Source organism: Cricetulus griseus, chromosome X (assembly GCF_003668045.3).
Source record: "Cricetulus griseus strain 17A/GY chromosome X, alternate assembly CriGri-PICRH-1.0, whole genome shotgun sequence".
Classification (NCBI taxonomy): domain Eukaryota; kingdom Metazoa; phylum Chordata; class Mammalia; order Rodentia; family Cricetidae; genus Cricetulus; species Cricetulus griseus.
In genome coordinates, this window is record NC_048604.1 from 66,387,669 (window position 1) to 66,405,483 (window position 17,815).

The window sequence follows — 17,815 nt, forward strand, 5'->3', positions numbered from 1 at the left end:
AAGAGCTTAAATAATATGAATATTTTAAATAATAAGCAGGATACTATCTAGAAATCACATTGTTCTACCTTCACAAGTTAATTGATATTTGTTATTGTACAGTAGCTTTGAATAATTAATTAAGTCTACATTTTATGTCACAAGTAGCCAATGAAGTCTACTTGATTAGCTTAGTAGTGAGCAACGAATGGATAGATAGTTCCTTAAACACCTGTAATCAGTAATTCTTGTAGTCTTTACAGAGGGACTTTATGCACATTTAGGGACATTCTTTTTTAATGATTTATTTATTTATTTTCATTTTGTGTGCATTGGTGTTTTTCCTGCATGTATACCCGTGTGATGGTGCCTGAGCTCCTGCAACTGGAGGTACAGACAGTTGTGAGCTGCCATGTGTGGGTGCTGAGAATTGAATCTTCATCCTCTGGAAGAGCAGCCAGTGCTCTTAATGCTGAGCTATCTCTCCAGCCTCAGGACATATTTTTAACACTAAACTTTGTTATCACTTTGTGCCTCAGGATAAGAAAAGTGTAGTGGCTAGAGATGTAGCTCAGTTGATGGAGTACACTGGATGCACTGCCCAGAACTGCCTAAACTTGCCATGGTAGCACAAATTTGTAATCTCAGAATTCACAAGGTAGAGACTAGAGGTTCAGAAATTCAAGGTCATTCTTGACTACAAATTAAAAGCCTGGGATACATGAAAATGCCTCAAATAATGAAGTGAGGACTCAGACCCTTTTCAAATGTTTCCTAACCATGCACACAAACCTGAACATAAGCATATCCAGGAACATGTTAGAGTTTCTCAATCCCTCTTAGAAACATTTTACTCTCCAACTTTTCCTTTCAGGCCTTTTTCTTCCCCTGTTTTTTTTACCTTCTGTTAACTCATTCATTCCATCAGACAGCCATGTTGTTAAACAATTGCCATTGGTTGTTTTCAACAAATGTCCCAAGGAAGAGGCCATTCACACTGGGATAGCTCCCAGTCATGTCAAATAAAGACAAGCTATGTGAATAGGATATTCTAGGAAACCACCAGACAATTCAAATAATGGCAGGTCTCTAAAAATATGTTATTATAAGATCTCCAGACCCATTCTGCCTCTCCAATGACTGCTGACTTTATTGTGCTCTACTGTTGATTTTTAGTGTCATTGAGGGCTTTTGATTTTCAAAGCTACAACAGAGATTACAAAGAGGAAGAGATGTGGAATGGTAATAAGGAAAATTAAAACACCTCCAAAGCTTACTCTTCTTGCTGAAACAAACATAGTCATTGTTTTGCATAAATGCTCCTTGAATTGCTGTTTGTAGTTAATTTCCAGAGTTTTGAAAACATCAATTTGACAATTTGCCAGCATTCTTAAAGATTAAAGGACAAGTTTTTTGAGAATATTATTAAGTCCTTTCTTCTGATGTCATTCTGAACTACTAGATATTTAATATGGTTTCTTGATATTAGCATAGAGGAGAGTTGAAAATATTGGAACCATTTTTAGCCTAAAACTTTTTAATATATTTTCATTTATGTCTACATTTATGTGCTTTATTGTCTGTATATGTACCACATGCATGCGCTGTTGATGAAAGCCAGAAAAGGGCATCAAATCCCCTGGAGCAGGAGTTATAGGCAGGTATGATCTGCCCAGTGTAAATGCTGGGAATTGAACCTGGGTCTTCTACAATGGCAGCAAGTATTCATAATCACTGTTCCACCTCTCCAGCTCCCATTTTAGACTCTTTAATTGGAAATACTTTCAAATTAACAGAAAATAAACAACTATATGGAGTATTTTTAAACAACTTCACCCAGATTTACCTATTATTAACATTTTGCCTCATTTGATTTATCATTTTCATTACATTTTTTCCTGAACCATTTGAAAATAAATTATTATATATCTTTATATATAATATTATATATAATAAAATATATAGGTTATGTATACTAAGGTTATATAAGTATAATAAAATATTAAATATATCAGTATTAAAAATATATATCTTTCTACTAAAACAGAAACATAAATACCAAGCTAGCTAAAAACCCTTTGATCTACAATGGTGTCCTGCCTGCAAGATATGCTAAGGCAATGGTGGCACAAAGCTTGTGGGAGTAACAAACCAATGTCTGATTTTACTTAAGGCCTACTCTATGAGATAAAACTAATACCAGACACTGCTTGAGTGATCAAGAATCTGAGACTAGATAGCACAGGAACCTAGGGTAAAAACCAAATACTACTGGTGTTAAAAAAAAAGTGTAGCAATCAAATGACTCCTAATGACATTCTGCTACACCCATATGATATGAGATGATTCATAGCCTGTAAGGTTAAGATATCTTTATTTAGATAAATGCCAGCCAAATGCAAGCCAGAGTGTGCCAGGGGCAGCAAGCAAGGCAGGGAGGCCAGAGAGAAGGGGCTCCCATGTGCCTTGCAGCCCCATAAAACCCTAACATGCGTCATCCTGTAGCCAGCTTCTAGCAGGCATGGATTACACTGTCCCCTACAATTCCCCTTTTAGTCTAAAAGAGGATTAAAGCTTAATAGTGTAAAGTATCCAAAATTAACAATCATAAAGGTGAAATACAAGAAGATACAATAATCTGCTATGACACATCCTAACTATGTCTACATCTGAAAAGAAGTGTCCAAGCCTGGACACCTCCTTCCAATCCCAACCATAAACAATAGTAAGTTATCCCTAACTAGGCTTACACTACCCTAATAGACAATAATGGGGGAAGGGGCTTAGCATCCTCCAAGCTACTTCCTGCTGAAATGGGACGATGGTAGCCTCATGGGGTCCTGTGGGAAGAAAATGTTAGTATAGTGAAAGTCTCTAATGGATTGTATCCAGTCCATGTTAGATGGGATTTGCTTGATTGAAGATCTAGGTTGAAATTCTCAACTTGATTGAAGTCAGTACCTGAAGCTCTGGTCAGAATGTCAGTTGAAATGGAGTAAGTTGTATCCAGTGCAGTCTATGAGGTATGGCCCGATTTCCTTCCAGAGTGTCCAGGGATTGCTGTCAGGTGGGTCTTCATTGGTTGTGTGGGACTCAAACATAAGTGTTAGCAGAGAAATGTTTGCTTGTACATATATGCATGCTGGGAAAGGCAACCGTGGAAAAATAATGATTATGAGATGGTGTACACCTTGAAGGAAAGAGCTAAGAAAGACAGACAGTTCCCAAATTCTTCTCTCATTCTGTATTACATCAATTGGCTTCTTGATACAGTACAGAAACTCTAAAGTTTAGTTAAACAATGTGCTTGGACTTTAGAGGAGGAAAGCCAAATCCAACTCTAAATACAGCATTAATTTACTTGAATAGGGACTAGAAAAATAAGGAGAAATAGATTTAATGCATATTTTACCACATGGCACATTCCTTTTGTTTGATGGTTATAGCTACCCTCTCTTCTTAAGCATCTATCCATGTAGTATCCTTGGACTTCTGGAGATGAGTTTTCCTGTGAAGATAGAAGCAAAACACTTTCCTTTTCTTTTGGGAGGTTTCTATTTAGTTTACTAGATATGCCTAGTAAAATACCTGTCACATGTCCTTGTCAAGAGGTTTGTCTTTTTCAACTTGAACTTTGATTAACTTTGATGGTATCCAAAGTATTTCTTGTCCTCTTGAAACAAATGCAAAACCCCTACCCCAATGTAACACATGTCCTGGCTTCTATACAGAGGTTAGTACATCTTTGAAGTATACTGGCTGATTCAGTTCAGCAGTTTTTTTCTGTAGTGCAGTGTCTTTCTGCAGCTGTTTGTCCTTTTTCATTGGCATTAAGAAAAGTTTAGTGTCAATAAAGCATTATGCAACCTATGTTTGGGGTTTTTTTGTCTTCCCAGCCTGTCTATGGACCATCTCCTTAAGTGTTCCATTAGATCTCTCAACCACTGCTTGTCCTGTAGGATTGTGTGGTATACCGGTGACATGCTTTATGTTATAATATTTGAAGAACTGTTCCATTTTTGTGGAGCCATATGGTGGAGCATTGTCAGTTTTTATCTGTGCAGGTATACACATAACTGCCATCACCTCTAGCAGGTGTGTAATAACAGAATCGGCCTTTTTAGAGTTGAGAGCAGTAGCCCATTGGAACCCTGAGGATGTGTCTATAGTATGATGCACATATTTCAAATTTCCAAATTCTGTAAAGTGAAAAACATCCATCTGCCAGACCTCATTCCTCTGAATGCCTTTAGGATTACAGCTTGCTGGCAATGGAGTTGGTTATAAAAGGAACAAGTAGGACAGTTTCTCACTATCTCCTTGGCTTGTTACCAAGTGATGGAGAAGTCTTTTTTAAACCTTTGCTATTTACATGATGTTTCTTATGAAATTCTGAGGCTTCTAGCACACTTCCAATTAATAAATGATCAATCTCATCATTGCCTTGTGCTAGTGGTCCTGGCAGACCCATATGGGATCTGGTATGTGTAATGTATAGAGGATTACTTCTGTTTCTGATTGTTTCCTGTAATTGTAGAAACAGTGAAGTTAATTCTGGATTATCAGGAACGAATTCTGCAGCCTCAATATGTAAGATGACTCTGCATATTGGGAATCAGTAACCATATTAAGAGGTTCTGTAAAATCCATAAGCACCATGAGAATTGCATATAATTCTGCCTTCTGTACAGATGTATACAGACTTTGACTACTTTACTTACCTCACCTGCCTTATAACCAGCCTTACCTGGTTTGTTGGCATCAGTGTAGAAGGTAAGAACTCCAGAAATGGGAGTTTGTTTTACAATATGTGGAAGAATCCAGACTGCCTTTTTATAAATTTAATTCTGTCAGTTTTGGGATAGTTGTTGGTAATTGTTCCCAAAAAGTCAGTAAGAGCTATTTGACAAATATTCATTATCCTTCCATAAGGAGGAAATTTCTTCATTAGTTAAACGTACTATAATTTCTGCTGGATCTTTTCCAGTCAGTTGACGAAGTCTTAATTTGCCATTTAAAATCAAATCAGAAATCTTTTCTATATATGTCTTTAACTTTTTATTCTGTTCATGTGGCAGAAATATCCACTCCAATATGGTGTCTTCCCAGTACATCAGAATTCCAGAAGGGTATTCTCTGGATGGCAAGATAACCAGAATACAGTCTAAATCAAGGTTTATCCGATTTACATGGGCATCCAATATTCTGTTTTCTACCCATTGTAATTCTTTTTCTGCCTCATCGGATAATATTCATGGAATGTTTAGATCCTTATCACCTTTAAGGGCCATTTTAAAATGCTTTAAGTCATGTCCTTCTACCCCAATAATTGTCTGTAATTGAGAAATTTCCCCTAGCAGCTTCTGAAGACTATTAAGAGTTTGATAACGATCCCTTCTAATTTGTACCTTCTGTGGCCTGATTCTTTGTAAGTCTATCTTATAACCTAAATAGTTAATAGAATCTCCTCTTTGTATCTTTTCTGGGGCAATCTGTAACCCCCATCTAGGCAGAACTTCTTCACCATGTCAAACATACATCCCAAAGATTCCTTATTGGAATCCGATAATAGAATATCATCCATGTAATGATAAACTAGGGATTGTGAAAATTTCTTACGAATTATTTCCAAAGATTATTGTACGAAGTGTTGACATAAAGTAGGACTATTTAGCATCCCTTGTGGCAAAACCTTACATTGATATCTTCGAATTGGCTGTGAGTTATTAAGAGTTGGTACGGTAAATGCAAATTTTTCTCTATCACTTTCCTGTAATGGTATAGTGAAAAAAAACAGTCTTTCAGGTCAATTACTATGATCTGCCATCCTTTAGGTATTAAGGTAGGCAACAGCATTCCAGGCTGTAGAGAGCCCATAGGCTGAATTACCTTATTTATGGCTCTCAGGACTGTCAGCATTCTCCAGTTACCTGACTTCTTTTTGATAACAAATACAGGAGAATTCCAAGGGCTGGTAGACTCCTCTATGTGTCCAGCCTCTAGCTGTTCCTGTACTAATTTTTCTAGAGCCTCTAGCTTCTCAGAGGTCAAGGCCATTGTCTTACCAGACAGGTTCATCTGTAAGCCACTTCAATGGCAGGGCCTTTGGTTCCCCTGAAGGTCTATCATTTGTATTTAGTTTCTGTACAGCCTGGATGGATGTTAACTGTTTCCCATAGCATCTTACCAGGTCTTTTATACTATCCAGAGATTGTACATAATTCATATCTGACACTGCAGGGATATTAATCTTGTGTTCCATTGCTGTAAGAGATCACAATCCCAGAGATTTATAGCTATATTTGCCACGTATGGTTTTAGTCTCCCTTTCTGTCCTTCCAGTCCAATGCAGACCACCGAGTGAACACTCTGTTGAACTCTAGATAGAGTTCCAATTCCCAAAAACTGTATATTTGCCTCCCTAAGTGGCCACTTCTGCAGCCAGGATTTTTGTGTAAAAATAGTTATGTCTGAGCCAGTGTCTACAATGCCGTTAATAATCTTATTATTGATTCTTACTTTTAAATGAGGCCTTTTATCTTTGATGGAGTTTTGCCAAAATATGTGCTTTTTGTCTTGTCCAGTCTTGTCTGATTCTTCATCGCTGGTCAAACTACCATGTATAGCAGTGTCATCTTTCACAATAGATGAAGAACTATCTATTCGTCCTGTGAGAGATTGTCTTCCACTGCTACTGGAAACGACTGGACCTTTCTTGAGTCCCCCTTCAGAGTTTCCCAGCCTTAACCGGTTCCCTTGCATGTCCCTGGTCTATCTACACGTGTTAGTCCAGTGTCTGCCCTTACCACATCTCCTACACAACCCAGAAGGCAGTGGCCTTTTGTGTGAGGGATCATTAAAATTTCTTTGCCTACAATTTCTCTTTATATGTCCCATTCTACCACAGCTGAGACATCTAGGTTCCTGACGTCTTTGTGGTCTCCTGGAGAGGGCTCTTCCTACCTGAGGTTGTGGTTCATAGTAGTGATGAACCCTGGCCTCTTGGTACCTATATTGATCCTTGGAAGGTGTTTCTCCTTCCCAAGCCCTTCCGTCATCACTTCTAGAACTCTTAATCTCCTGCTGCCTTTTGAAACCTCTTGGGATAGCTTCTCCTGCCCAGACTCCAGCATCTTGCACACCATAGTCAATGTGGGCTGTATGCAAAACCCATTCTTCTGGCGGAGCTGATCTGATCTTTAAAGGCATATTTAAAGGCATATTCTTTTGCATATTGGTTTTGCACTGTCATAAGCTATTGTATATACAATCAAATGTCTTACTGTCGGATCTGTTACTTGCAATTCTACTGCCCTGGTTAATCTTTGTAAGAAGTCCTGGAATAGTTCTGTTCTATTCTGGTATAAGCTTCCAGTAGTTCACCTGGCTCACGAACCTTATCCCAGGCGTTTAGTGCTGCTTTCTTGCATAGGGACAGTATATGGTCATCATATTCAGCCTGAGCCTGTGGGTCAGCATAAATACCCTCACCAAGAATCTTATCTGGGGGCTTCATAACCGTCTCGCCCTGATGCTCAAGAAGCTTCCCCTCTTCTCTTACCAACACCTTCCATTGGATTTAACAAGAATTCTCAAGTACAGCTGATACCAATCTTTCCCAATCTGTGGGCATCACCCTGTTAAAGGTTGCCCATGAATGTAATAGCTGTTTTACGTATGGGCTATGAAAACCATATGAGACAACTGATTCTTTAATATGCTTAAGATCGTTCAGCTGTATAGGTTGCCATACATAAGCCACCTATCCCTGGGGGTGTTTTTAGTAGGTGGCTTCTCTACCATTGTTGCTGGGTAGACCAATGGTGTACTCGTAACGACTTTAGAATGATCAAGATACCTGGTTAGAGTAGGTGCCTCGGATTTGAGTGATTCTGTCTCTGAGTCATCCCAACGATCCTTGAGTCTAGTAATGATATCCTCATGAAAAGTTTCAATTTCCTTAATCATAAAAGATTCTAGGCATGACAGTGAATCCATAAATTGCTGTAACTGCTCTTCCACACGTTTTTCTGGTGTTTAATACGTTCCTGTCTAGCTAGCATCTGGGTGGCATGGAAACTGTGGTCCAGGAATTGAAGTTTAGACTCGAGGTCATGATTTTCCTCAGCAATTGACCTGATGGACCTCTCTAATCTGTCAGCCCTGTTCTGTAGGTCATCTTCCAAACATTCAAATCTAGATTCAACTCTATTATCTACCATCTTAAATTTTTTAGCCATTGATTTAATGGCATTATCCAATTGTTTAACCCTATCCTGTGTATCTTGCACCTTAGTATCCAGATTACAGGACAGACAGCCTATCTGAGTTTCCAGTTGGCTACATATATTCTTTAGTTCATCACGGTCCTCTGACCACCCAGCCTCTAATGCCCCGAAATGGAGCATCTTTCTGTGTTCATCTTATCATAAATGTGCTGTATTTCAACTTGGGTAGCAGACAACTCTGCCTGTATTGTATAAGACATAGAGCAAATCCTATCTTCTAGCTTCTGTTCTACATGTTGCATAAACGTATCATGGGTCAGTCTGGTCTCCAATACCTCATTACATAAAGCTTGTATGTCCTGTAGGCAGGTGGTGAAATTAACTTTATCCCTGTTCCTGATACCTCTGGCTAGTGGGAATTCCTGCATTAGCATGCTAACAGCTAGTAAGGCATACAGGCCAATTATTGGCAGATCAACATCTTCCTTGAACATTGAATTTACATAAGAAGCAAAAATGTTACCAATTGAAGCAAATGATAAATATTCGGCCATATTTACCTGTCAGCTTCTACTCCAGATGCAGTAGGAGATTGTCAGCTAGATCAATCAGGCTGCTTCCACTCCAGATGCAGTAACCACTTTTGACCAGCAGGTGGTGCAGGTGTTCAGTTGTGGTTGTTTTGAGTTGGACCTGAAATTTCCTGAAAAACCCTTAAAGAGCATGTTAAGAACGGATTGGGGGTGTGTGTACTAGGTATGGGAAAAACCTTCGACTAGTACCAGGTGGAGACCAAGTTTGACAGATGGAGCTGGACACGGGCTTGCGGCTGAGCGGGTGTGGCAGGCAGCACAGCTGTAGCACAGCCTTGGGACCCAGAGCTATGCTGGTGGGGACTCGGCAGTACGTGTTCTCTGCGGAGAATGTGCGGTTTTTCTGCTTCAAAGCTTGAGCAGGCGGGCGGGTGGGCAGTAGTGCTCCTTTGGCTTTGGAGACCCTCAGAAAGAAAACTGTCCTGGTTTGGTGAGGCAGGACAAAATGGGACCAGCTGTGCGGCTCTCGATTCCTGGCCGCAGGCGTGTACACGCAGCTAGATCTAAATGAGAGCATGCTGCTGCATTTGCTGCCTAAAGCAGTAAAAACCGCAGGGAGGCCTGTGGGAAATTTAAAACTCTCCCAACCGGGTGGAGGGTGGGGGCCAGGCACAACGGGCATGGGGGAGGTGGCAGACCGAGAAAGTTTAACTCACTGTTTCCGAGGTGAAAGTGTATAGGATTTCGAGCAGCGATGCAGTGCAGGGACCCGGAGTGCAGCAGTATCCTAGAGCCGTCTTGGGTCACTCGGCTTTTGGGCTGGGCCTTTCGGCTCCGGAAAGCAGAGGCCCTGGCGGGCTTGCAATGAGCCAGAATGGGTAGTTGATTTCTGTTGGGCGCCAAATGATACAAGATGATTTGTAACCTGTAAGGTTAAGATATCTTTATTTAGATAAACACCAGCCAAATGCAAGCCAGAGGTACCAGGGGCAGCAAGTCAGGGAGGCCAGAGAGAAGGGGCTCCCATTTGCCTTGCAGCCCTGTAAAACCCTATCACGCATCATCCTGACCTCCCCTTGACCACGAGGCGTGATCAGGCATCCTGTAGCCAGCTTCTAGCAGGCGTGGCTTACACTGTCCCCTACACTCATAGATCAGTGCCTTGCTCAGCCATCAGAGATGCTTCCTCCTGCAGCAGATGGGAACAAATACAGAGAACCACAGCCAGACATTATGCAGAGACTAAAAGACCTTGGAACACTCAGCCATATACAGAATGTCTCTATCAAATTCCTCTCCTCAGGGCTCAGGGAACCCTGTGGAAGAGGAAGCAGAAAGAATATAAGAGCCAGAGAGGGTGGAGGACACCAAGAAAACAAGGCCCTCTAAATCACTATGATCAAAGCTCTTATGAACTCACAGAGGCTGAGGCAGCATGCACAGGGCCTGCATGGGGCTAGGTCATCTGCACTTATATTATACCTTCCAGTTTATGTTCTTATGGGATTTCTGAGTGTGTGAATGAGTAAGCCTCTGATTCTTGTGCCTTCTCTTAGTGCTCTTTCCCTTCGTTTGCTTTGTCCTGTTCAATTTTGAAGTTAGTAATAGGTTTCCTGTACCAGCCCCACAATAGATTTCTCAGTCAATGCAGTAAGCCAGAACAGGTTTATTTGAGCAAAGTAACTCCTGGATGGGTTCTTCAGTCCCAGAGATTGAAGCCAGAGAAGTCACCTGCCCAAACTAAAGCAGGGAGATTATATAGCCTGTAGGCAAAGGCTGTGTCTGCCACAAGCTGAGTTTGTCCCCTAGTATCAGAAGCTGGAATGCTTAGTCTGGGACTTGGGCTGCTGGTGGCAGCAAGGGAGGAACTTGAAATAGTTGCCAGGGAGGCAGAACTGGGCTTTTTGTCACCTTTCTTTATTGGAGATTCTCTGAGAGGGCATGGGTCTGGAGAGAAAGAGCTATGAATATGCCTTTCCAAATCATACAGGGGTGAGCTGGAGGTTACAACTGAACAATTAGTTTTTGTTTTATCTTATTATATTATATTATATTATATTATTATCTTTTAAAAGCCTGTTTGTTTTCTAATGAGACAAAAATGGAGTGGATCTAGATGGGAGAGGATGTGGGAAAGAACTTTGAGCAGTAGAGGGAGAGGAAACTATAATCAAGGTAAATTAAGTGAGAAAAAAATCTATTTTTATTAAAAGGAAAAAATAAAATATATATCCATATATATGCACACATATGCACATGTTACCACATATATGGCTGTCATGTGCCTTTAGTCTCATAAATATTCACACTATTTGCTTGCAAGTTGATTAGAAAAATCTATAATAATTTTTCTAGGAATATTTTTAAAAGAAAACTTACAGATGGAGATATAATTTACCAGTAGAATACTTTCCTGGCATATATAAGGCCCTTGATTAGATTCCCAGCACTAAAAGAACAGATCAACTTAAATGGTGGCTTAGAAAATTGACACAATGTCTCCTTAATTTCAAAATATGTCAAAAACAAGTTATCAGGTTAGTTAAAAAGGAAAACTATGTAGCCCTCTGAATTCGGGTATATTCTCAGACTCCTTCCCAACACTGGCATTCTTTTGATTGTCTCCTTTAATGAATGTCTCAAGCCTGTCTCCTTTTTCTTCTGAGTAGCATCCCTTTGGTACCTTACATGCCACAGATATGAAGTGTTTGAGTTAAATCTGTCAAAGTATATCTAAGTGAGAAGCATCACAAGATAGCAGGGTACCACAAAGAGCTTTCCTTGCAGAAAGACCCTGCTAATTAAATTTTATATAAAGGCTCACCAGAAATATCTTTTTTTCCAAGGCAAATGTTGTAAGTAATTCCCAGAGAGACCTCAACTATGGGCTTTTCTGTGAAAATCTATTAGTGTCATGATTATGAGATAGCTCTCCTTTAAAAACATTTGTCACAATGATAAAGTCAACACCTTGACAGAGAGGGAAAGGTTTTGCCTTCACTTTTTGCTTTTCAATTCTCTTTGTCTACAACAAATCTTGATTTTTGTCTACAGCAGATATTGGAGAGAGTGTGTGTGTGTGTGTGTGTGTGTGTGTGTGTGTGTGTGTGTGTGATTAAAATTAGAGGCTCATATATACAAGGCAAGTGCTCTGCCAGTGAAATGGATTGCCACCTAAAATATATTTGAAATGGCTATTTTCTAGTGAAGTAGACCCCTTTTCTATTCTGAATAACTTAGTCCTCTGAATGTTGTTTCTACTTTCATTGTCTTATATATAAATATGCATTTTCATGGCCTAAACCAATGACTTTCTTGGTCCAGGAGCCTATTATCTACTTATTCATATTACCATAACATGCTAGTTCCTCCCTCAAATTATTTCAACTGGTAAAAGTTGTTAAGATTAGGGGAAAGGCACAAGATCTCCTGAGAAAATTGGGAGCATGGGGGAAGGGGAGAGGGAGCTAGGAGAATGAGAAGGGGAGAAGAGGAGGGTTGGGGAGGACATGAGGGAGCAGAAAGATTAGTCTATTTTACAGGGAGGAATAGAGGAGAGCAACAAAAGAGATACCTTAATAGAGGGAGCCAGTATAGGTTTAAAGAGAAATCTGGCACTAGGGAAATGCTCAGAGATTCATAAGGATGACCCCAACTAAGAATCTAGGTAGTAGTGGAGAGGCTGCCTTTGATGCCCTTCCCTGATAATGAGATTGATGACCACCTTAATTGCCATCCTAGTAGATCATCGAAGCAGAAGCAGACACCCACAGCTAAACACTGAGCCATACTCCTGGAATCCCGTTGTAGAGAGGGAGGAAGGATGAGGAAAGGAGCCAAGACCATGCTGGAGAAACCCACAGAAACAGTGGGCCTGACCTAGTGAGAGCACAGGGACACCAGTCGTAAAGCTGGGGAACCATCATTGGACGGATCCAAGCCCTCTGTATGTGGGTGACAGCTAGGAGGCCTTGGCAGTCTATGGGACCTCTAACAGTGGAGCCAGTGTTTATCCCTAGTGTACAAATGGACTTTGGGAGCCCATTCCCCATGGAGGGATGCTATTGCAGCCCAGATACACAAAAGAGGGCCTAGGCCCTCTCCCAAATGATGTGACAATCTTTGATGATACCCCAGGGCAGGCCTCACTATCCTTGGGGAGTGGGTAGGGGGTGGGTTAGGGGGTCGGTGGGGGCATGGGAGGATGGGAGGGTGAGAGAATTTGGGAATTGATACGTAAAATAAGATTGTTTCTAAAATTAAAAAAAGATTAGTCTATTTTGTGTTAAAATTCCTTTTGTTTTGTTTCTCAAGACAGAGTTTCTTTGTGTAGCTTTGGCTGTCCTGTAACTAGCTCTGACCTCAAACTCACAGAGATTTGCCTGCCTCTGCCTCCCAAGTACTGGGATTAATGGCGAGTGCCAACATCACCTGGGTAAAATCTCTTTTTAAATTATTTTTTCTTTTTACCTAATTTTGGTTGAACAATACAAATTCATAACAATTTTGTAATATGAACTTCAATATTTCTAAAAATTGGATGTTTTAGTTGAAATCGGCTTTAAAAACATTTCTAAAAGCTTTCATGTCTCTTGGATAATTTGCTCTTTATTGATCATTTTTTCCATTTTCTGCCTATTGACTCCACACACATTTGTAACACAAAAAATAAAAAGACTCAGAGACTGATATTGGGGTTCATGCTTCAAGTGGAAGATCAGAAAAGCAAAGCAGCCAAGCCAGTAGACTTACCTCTACCAAGCTAAAATGGCAATCCTGTCTCCATGAATCCTCAGAGGCAAAAGCTCTGAATTCCTGTCTCCTCCAACTTATATTCATTTATCTACCCAGACATATTCTCCTGCCTCCACCTCCCTAGTCCTAGGATTAAAGGCATGTGATTCCAAGTGCTGGGATCAAAGGTCTAAGCTCTGTTACTCTTCACTATTGTGTAGGCCAGGGTGGCCTTGAACTGAGCGGAATCCATCTGCCTGTCTCCTGAATCCTGGGATTAAAGGTGCATGCCAACACTGCCTAGCTTCTACAGTTAATTAGTGTGGCTGGTTTTGCTTTCTGATACTTCAGGCAATCTTCATTAAATCATAAATAATAAATCACCACACCCATTCTATTCTCTCCAACTATGGACTACCTACCTTCCATCTCTGCTTGTTCAAATCTTCCCCATTCTTATACTAGTTAACCAAGTGTATAAATTAAGAAGTCAAAGGCTTTTATTTTGAAAACTTAGATGCCACCAAACAATAACTTGACATGGTATACACTAAATTTTGAAATCTTGAATATAGCATAATTAACTTATAAAAAAAAGATGAACTATGCATTCAAGAAGTTTTTCTTGGTAATGGTCCTGGTTTGATTCCTTGTCAACTTTCAAAAACTAGAGTTATCTGGGAATAGGAGCCTCAATTGAGAAAAAGTTTTCCATTACCATTAGATTGTCTTTAGGTAAGTCTATGGAGCATTTTCTTGATCAATGATTGATGTGGGAGGGCCCAGACCACTGGGGGTGGTCCCATCCCTGAACAGATGATCCCTGATATTTTAAGAAAGGAGACTGAGTAAGCCACAGAAAACAAGCCATCATTCTTCCATAGCCTCCACTTCAGTTCCTGCCTCCAGGATACTGCCTTGAGTTCCTGTCCTTACTTCCTTCAGTGATGGACTATAAGCTGTCAAATGAAATAAAATCTTTTCTCCCCAAATTGCTTTTGGTCGATTTTATCACAGCAATAGAAAGCAAATTAAGACAGAAATTGGTGCCAGCATTAGGAGGTATTTCTGTGACAGACATAGCCCTCTTATTTTGGAGAGGATTGTGGCAGAAGTTTGGAACTTTGGGCTGGAAAAGCCGTTGACTGTTCCAAGAATAATGGGTTATTCTGCTGGGCCTTAGAGGATACAAATGTTGAAAGCAATGCAGACTATGAGGGCCTGGCATGTGGAGTTTCAGAGGGAAGCAAAGACTTTATCAGGGCTGTGTTATCCATTTGAAATAAGAACCTGTAGTGTCTGCTCAGCTGGGGTTGAAGAATCAGCTGTGATTAACAAGAGACCAGAACCACTAAAGTAAAACCTTTGTTTTACTGGAACAATTGATGCTGGTTCATTGGGGCTGAGAAATCAACTGCTACTGAGAAGAGACTAGCATCATTGAGAGGAAATCTTCTGGGACTATTTCCTCAGTGTCAGCACACAGAGGCTGTATTCCAGAGGCAAGGCTGAAAATAATGCTGGCAGAAAAACTTGGTAAAGTGTAAAAAGTTTCCCATGGGGTACTAGTTTTGAAGACATAAGGGGCCATGGAGAATAACTGAGCCTTAGTTAGCACTGTTTGAAAGGCTAGAAGAGGCTATTGGTAAAGATGCAGCCCAGTTCCAGTGGAGACCCCAGCATACTGGAGATGCCATGACTGTGGGAAAATCACCAAGGACAGCAGTAGCTATGGAGTGGAACTGGCCTGTGCCAACGAGACAAACTATATGTATTGTAGATGGGAAAATTACCGAAGTGGGGCTGCTCAGGGCTTTTGGAGTTCAGAGGATTTGTCATTGGGTCCCAGATGCCAAGCACTGAACATTTTACACTATTGAAGTTTGGTTTGCTTTGATTTGACTGTGAGTATGCCCTGGTTTTTCTCTCTCGGAGTAAGAAATTACGTAACTTCATTTTCATTTTTACAAGATCCCACAGTTAAGAGATTTTGAAATTTAAAAGAAACTTGAATGTTTTAAAGAGAATTTTTAGCATGTTTGAAATTTTAGACCGTTGAACTTTTAAAGTAATCTGTGCTTTTTATATTGTGATGTTAACATTAATATGATATGTTGATATCAACATATGTTGATAGACCAACAAAGGAAGGCTGAATGAAAATGGTTGTGTTCTTGTTTATCCAAAATTCTGTATCCCTTTTACCTGTCAGGATATTGTGTTTTAAGTTGCTTTGGACTTGTTCCAGTATTAGTTTATACTCTATTTTTCAACTTTAAAACATTGTTCCCATTTTTTATTTAAATTAGAAACAAGATTGTTTTACATGTGAATCCCAGTTCTCTCTCCCTTCCCTCCTCCCCTGCCCCCCACTAACACCCGTATCCCATACCCATTCTTCTCCCCAGGGAGGGTGAGGCCTTCCATGGGGGGGGTCGTCAGAGTCTGTCATATCCTTTGGGATAGGGCTTAGGCCCTCTCCCATGTGTCTCAGGGAGTATCCCTCTATGTGGAATGGGCTCCCAAGTCCGTTCCTATGCTAGGAATAAGTTCTGATCTACTACAAGAGGCCCCATAGATTTCCAAGGCCTCCTCACTGACACCCATGTTCATGGGGTCTGGATCAGTTCCATGCTGGTTTCCCAGCTATCACTCTGGGTAACAAAAGCTCCTCCTTGTTCAGGTCAGCTGTAAAACATTTCTAAGGCCCCAAATACCTATAACAATTAACAGTTCTTCTGGGAGGAGGGCTATAGAGATGGCTTAGAGGTTAACAGCACTTGCTCTTCTTGCAGAAGTCCCAAATCCCGATCCCAGCACCCACAAATCGGCTCACAACTGTAACTGTAGCCCCAGGGAATCTGATACCCTCTTCTAGGCTCCACAGTCACCAGAAAGATGAGGTACACAGACATACATGTAGACATTCACAAAAACAAAATAAATCTTAAAAAGAAAAAATGAAACCACAATATAAAAAATCATTCTCCTGGATTGAGTCTATTAAAAATTTTAAGTTTTCATAGCAAGTTTGTATCAGATAAATGGATATGAGTTCTAAAATTAGTTGATATATCATCTATAAATCAATATTAGTCACTGCCAGAGTATGACAAGGTTAGCATTAGCTTTATTCATATTTCTGTGTTTTAAAATGTGCAAGTAATTTGGAATGTATTCTTATGAAAGTAATGGGAATGGAAGTTTTGTGTATATATATTCCCAATTATTTAACTACTTCCATCTTACTTGGCCACTATTCAAAATGAACTATTACAAAAATTGTTTCTGGATATGATAGTATATAGCTATAACCTCAACATTCAGGAAGCTAAAGCAAGAGGATTGGGAATTTGTTATGTAGCTAATCTGGGCTACATAATGAGATTTGTATCCAAAATGTTTTAAAATCTTTTGCAAACCAACCACTTTCCTCAGTTTTCTTGTGGGTAGTAGAAGTCTTCTATTTTGCAAAAGCCATTAGTTAATCAAATGAACCTTATAAAATCTACACTAATGTTTGCACTTGTTCCTTTATTTAATACCTTAGCACATATTAAGGTTGAAAATGGGTTTGGAAGTATCTTTATTTGGTAAAGAAAGAAAAGGACTACAGTAAAATGAAGAATATCTTTAATCACCCATTTTTTAGGCAGTTCAGATTTAAGAATGTGTTCATGTGGGAACTAGACTCTTTTTAAACTGTCATTCTGCCCATAGCTCTTAAAAAACCTTAGGTATCTGGGTCACAGTTTTGAGATTGTTATTCTACAGCATTTGGCATACAGTGGATACTGAGTACTCTAAAGAAATGGATGAATGAATGAATGCATACTATGAATATTTTTATGCTGACTCATCATTACCAGGATGGGTTGAAGAACCCCATCATATTCAGCCTAAGCTGCTGAAAGTGTCACCTACTATAAAGAAATATTTAGAGCAAAGATGTTCCAGATACTTCTGATTTCAGTACTTAACATCTAGCATCTTTCACTCTCTTAATAATCTTTCATTTGAAGGTTATAATTTATGAGCTTAAATTTGCTGTTTTAAGTATACTTACTGTTTTAAGTTGTACCATTATTTTAAGCAGATGTGCCTAAAAACAAAATTTATTTACTGTGTTAGGTTGGGTTACTATAAAACTTTATCAGATGCTGGGTGCTTATAAACAATAGAGTAATTCCTTCCACAGTTCTGGATACTATAAATTCAAAGATCAAAGCCCCAACATATTGAATGTATGATGATGGCTTACTTTCTGGTTCACAGATAATTCAGAAGTGTACCTTGTTTGGAAGGTATTAATTGTAACACAATTAATAAAAGCCCAGAGAT